The sequence below is a fragment of the Dromaius novaehollandiae genome, chromosome 6, assembly GCF_036370855.1.
Source record: "Dromaius novaehollandiae isolate bDroNov1 chromosome 6, bDroNov1.hap1, whole genome shotgun sequence".
Taxonomy (NCBI): Eukaryota; Metazoa; Chordata; class Aves; order Casuariiformes; family Dromaiidae; genus Dromaius; species Dromaius novaehollandiae.
Window position 1 is genome coordinate 46070073 of NC_088103.1, and position 5541 is coordinate 46075613.

Below are 5541 nucleotides of genomic sequence, written 5' to 3' on the forward strand. Positions count from 1 at the left end.
TAAAAAGAGGATGAGGGAGAAAACTTTCTTGCTTTAGTTTTGGACTTGAATTGCCAACTGACTTTGAAACAATTTGCTTTTTAACGCAGGCTCTGCTCAGTCTCTAAGCATGTGGGAGATGAGATGCTTAGAGCCCAATTTCCCTCTTACTGAAGAACCTTTTAAGTATTTGACAGGTGCATTTTCAAGGTTGATGCTTTGACACTCAAGATGTCTATTTTTTTTCCTTAACTAGTAGATGAACTGTGTTTGCTTCAGGGCCTCAAATCATGAGTCAGCCCTCCTGTCTCTCATGTCAAAATACCCTGACTTCTGGAATGAAGGTTAGGGTTTTTTTTACATGTTGCTGAGTTGGTTTAAAAAAAAAATACTTTTTCAAAAAAAGAAAAAAAGTGTGTGTATGTGCACACATAAAAGGAATTTTCAAGATGTAACAGTACCTTTATCTGTTAGGATTTAAACTAGACATCAAACTCTGTTTTGATCACGCTTGTGAAAGCATTATCATAACTGCTAAGGAGAAAACCCTTAGCAGACTACTTTGATGCTTTCCCTGGGATTCAGGCAGGTGCCAGGAAAGTCCTCCCTAGGTTGCTGAAGCAAGAGGAAAATGTACCTTTCCTTTTGCAAAAGAAAAATGCACCTTTTTTTTCCTCTCAGACTGATTTCTTATGTGGTCCAGTTCCATTTTTATCCTGGCAAGAAACAACTAGTTCTTGTTTCATTAAATGCAGTGAGAACCTGGGGCTAAAAGCAGGAGCTAATGATGCTGGTTACTTAGGAGGTGTCTGACAAGGCTCGTTTGCTGTTGAATGATGGCTGGAGTAGCCTCCCTCCCGCAACTGTGCATAGACCGGTGTGTCAGAAGTGTGCTTTAGCTGCCCTTGCGACAGCAGAGGAAATGTAAGCTGGGCTTAAGAATTGCAATAGGAACTGCCTGTTTCTTTATTTTATGTGATGTATTAATGGACAGCAACTGGCTTTTCAAGAAGCTTTTGAAAACTTGAACACCAAAAAAGCTCTTACACTAAGCTGTTTTGGGATGAGACAGTACTCTTCCTCCACCACCCCTCCCATCCTATGGGTGTATTCTATCTGGTTCTGTGGATTTGTGTGTTTTGAGATTTCCTGATTCAATCCTCTTTTCTTACTGGTACTTCCTCTCCTCCTTGAACCCTCTCTCTGCACACAAGCCTGGAAGACTCACTCAGCAATGTCAAGGTGAAGAAGGCATTGAGTATCTTGGCCTTACCTATGGCACTGCCATCGTTAAATCACCATGTTCAGCAGTAGTCCCGTGTCTTCCTTCGTTGTTCTTTACTGCCCCCGCTTTTTTTCAGTCTGATAAATGACTTTTTTTCTGTTAATAAATGTATAGTTCATTTTAGGTGATAGAAGTATATTTAACTGGTATTTAAAGGGTGCGTGTGTGTATACACATATATATAAATAACTAAGCAAGACTATGGGAGATCACTAACAGCATCTTTCTATAAGTACTTGTTTAAGTATTTAAGCTGCTTATTTTAAGAAGGCAGTTCTTAACTGCCCTGCTAAGAGAGATGGAGTGAGGCTTTTTTTGCATTCGGCATGTTCTTTTAATGCAGAAACCCAGTTTGTGCGAATCTCCAGCCTGACAATGTGAACGTGCTTTTTTGCAAGTGCCTCTTTAGATCTGACTTCAGAACAAACCTGGTATTTTTGGTACAACACAAAGCACAAATGCACCTGAAAAAAGTAAATGCATCTTGTGAAAGGATGAAAAATGACAGACTTACTATATATCTCTTCTATGGGACTTCTAATTTGGAATGACTGATTTGAAGAGAAAAAAAGGGGCGGGGGGGGGGGAAGACCCCCAGGGGTTTAGGTTTCTCTGTCTTTTCCTCCCTTCTCTATGGGGGCTGAATACATGCAATACCACTTACACTGTCCCAGCTGTTGGTGAGGTCGGAGATGCAGAAAACTGCACAGTAGGTTTTTAAAGTAAGATGGCTAAAAGCACTAGGCTTGAAATTGGTATCATCAGGAAATCTAGCAATGGTGAGAGGTAGAAAAAATATGTTCGTGATAAAATTTTGTCTTTAGAGCAAAGGAAGTGAGAGGTAACTAAGCAAGACTGCTGGAGATCAGTAAGTGTCTTTCTAATCACTCTCTAGCAAATCTAAGTGGGAAGATGAGACGACAATCCTTTAAGTCTGCTCAGCCATTAATAGTAGTATGTAATGGAGTCTAAGAAACTACTGAGGTTATAATTGAGATAGCTGAGAGCATGAACTAGAGGGTAGAAGTTGGAGTAATGCGTTTGGCTGCCGCTGACAGTCATTGATCTTGGTGAATCATTACCCCTGGTACAAGTAATGCTGCCCTGCTCTCTGACAAATGTTTTGAGCATGACCTGTTGGACTTTAAAGTACAGTTAAAAAATCAGGGGAAAGGAGAAATTTTTACAGTAAGCAGCCACTTTGATAGGGACCAAGGATCTCTGCAAAATTCTGCAAATAAGATTGTTTCCCATTTTGTAATCAGGGTCAGATCTAGGCAGCTCAGTCTCAGGCACTCCAGACCTCCTTTTTTTGGAGATTGCTGGAGGCAAAGTCTAAGTCTGCCTCTGCAGGCTCTACCTGCTGTTCTGCTGGCCAGCTGCTGCGAGGCAGGGGAGCAGCCCGCCGGCAGCGAAGCCCGGGGTGCTCTGGGCCTTCTCTTGCCGTGGTCTGGGCTGTGGTTTCTGCTTAGACACAGAAAATAGGTAACTGACTTGACTCTCCTGGTCCAACTCTGTCACTGCTAGATTCTTGATGGTATGGGGAAAATTTTAGCTTGAAAACCCATTTATGATGTCTGATTTAACAGGCTATCTTAAGGTGACAGGGCAGTGCATACAGCACTGCAGTTTCTGCTTCAATAGGGAAAGTCTAAAAGGTCTATTCTAGTCTTACACTTTTCTTTAGAACATAATCAGTGGGCCTCCTGGGACTGAAACAGGTGCTTAGATGGCCTTTTTAGAAGAAGAGGTTTTTGTCTGCCTAAGTGCGTTTTACTGATACTGCATTGCACAGATCCCTGCTGAAGGCAGTGCCATATCCAGAGAAAACTGATGTACAAGCAGCAATTTAGGAAGAGAGGAATGGAAAGGGGATGGGGAGCAGGGAGATTTTTATGTAATTTGAAAAAATACTAAAATGAGCACTGGAAAAATGAGTCAAAGAAAATGCCATTTACACCTTCCCCCAGCCTGTTGATTTTAGAAGGAGCTACTAATGCAGATACCAGTATATGCTTCTTTAGATTCTTAATATCTGGCACATGGCCATCAGCTAGTTTAAGAGAAGAGCCTCTGTGTAAGCCCTAAGAACCAAGAACTCTCACTGTGATAAGTCTGTTAGTGAGATTTTTTTGGGGGAGAGGGAAGTTGTGTAACCTCTTGTTTTGTTGTAAAACATTGCTTCCATTTAGTTACAGTGCCTCACTGAGTCACATAGACTAGATCAGGTCTGTAATCTGTCAAATGGCTTACTAATAAAAGTCTTAAGCCCTCTCTGGTTTAGGAATGCTACAGCAGTTGGATAAGCAGCATCCTCTAGAGTAGAACATCACCTGCTACTTAATTACACAGGTATTGAAAACCCCAGCAGCTGGGAGACTGGTTTATTCCTTACATCAGCATTTGTGTCTGTAGGGAACAGGCTTGTGGCAAGTCGTAGCTGTTTAAAAAAAAAAATAAAAAAAATGTAGGGAATATAGTGTAGGTCTTCTAAGAAGAAGAAGATGAAGAATTTCTCATCCCCATCTGGGGGAGCGCTCCGTGGCAACTTAGGTCCTGGAATGGTTGTGTTTCACCTGGGGAAGGGTTCCTTGGATGAAACCAAGCAAGGCTGGGACATAAGCTGTCTGTCTGGAACTGGGTAAGAAGCCGTACGATCTGCTGCAGTTCTACTCGCTTGTCTCTTTTTACTGAAATGTATCATTACACATAGAGTACAAGCTATATAGTCGATATGGTCTGCTAATTGACAAAGAATAGGTCTGAATTACAGGTTCAGCCATAATGTCAGCTGAGTCACAGCAACTGTTTGTATGGATCCCATATTCCATAGCAAATGCCAGGAATACCCGATTTAACCTCTTTTATTGTAGGTCAAGTCTTCTGAGTTATCTTGTACTTACCACAGGTCAAGAACGTGCACACTGTCTTGGCAGATGTAAGGCAACCTGATTTGTTGCCAGAGCCCTCGGTCTCATATTTGTATTGTTATGTGAAATGCATCGAGTATCTGTTACTCAGAAATAATAATAATAACTGGTAAGTTTCTGCTGGAAAGAAGTGTAGAAATGGGCCTAAGATAATGACTGAGACAAATAATTAGGTGTAACATATACTAGCAAAACATCTGCCATGTATCTTAAAACATGTCCCTGATAAGAATGAACTGTACTGGTAAAAGGATTTCCTGGTGGTACAATGGTTTCCATTTGTTTTTGTTGATACACTTCTTTTCTGTTTGCGTACTTAAATGGTGTACGGGAGCACAAGTAAATACGAATGGCTTCTGCTTCCAGTTCTTAACTCTTGTCTCCCCTTGACCCTCTCTCCCCTTCTTCTCCTGCCCCCAGGCACTAGCTTTCACAAATCTTCTCTGAGCTGTCATGTATTTCAAACTCTGGAGATATGAGTGGTACTTCAGGGGACTTTAAGACATTTCCAAATCCTCAATCTGCTGTGGATTTATTTGTGAATGAAGAGACAAACAGTATTGCATAGTCTTTGTTATAATGACACCACCCAATGGAATCTGAATGTTAAACAGCTTGACTTACTGCACATGCAGTTGTCTTAAAAACGAAGTGGCAGCGAAGGTCAACAATTGCTTCCTAACCATTGTCTTCCTTCTCTCCTTGGGGGCATGTCTTCAGAGTCCTGCAGCTACATCCAGTTACCATAGTAATTCTAGTGTCTTACAGGATTGATTTTTTTTTTTTAATGATAAAAAAACATTATTTTTCAGAGTAACTTTAGGACTGTTCCTTGTGAGGCATTTCAGCACACCAGGGAGGGGGAGGGAGCAAATCTGCCAGCCCTTAGTATACTTCTGAAATTCTATTTCAGCTCAAGAAGTTGAACAGCTCTATAAAGCAAAATGGGAGTGTTATTGTGCCCAGTCTGGGCGACAAATCCACGTATAGAATTCCAAATGACTTCAGTTTATATTAACATAATTTGGTTCAGATTAACTCTTATTCTTGGTACGGAGCTTCTCAACTAATTGGAAATTCAGGTCATATATTTGGAATTAAACTAATTAATAGAAACTTAGAGCAAATGAGGGTTTCTCTGTTATTCTAAGAACCTCAGCACTATACTAACACCATGAATGACTTTTGTGAGGATTATAATTGAGTATATTATGATTTAAATCTTCTATGAACTTCTTGGCATTAGCTGAAGGTAGCATTAGTGCTAAATTGGATTACTTCTCCTCCTTTCACAGATAAGCAATTAAACAATAACTACATCTAGAATAGACAACTCTAACACCACTG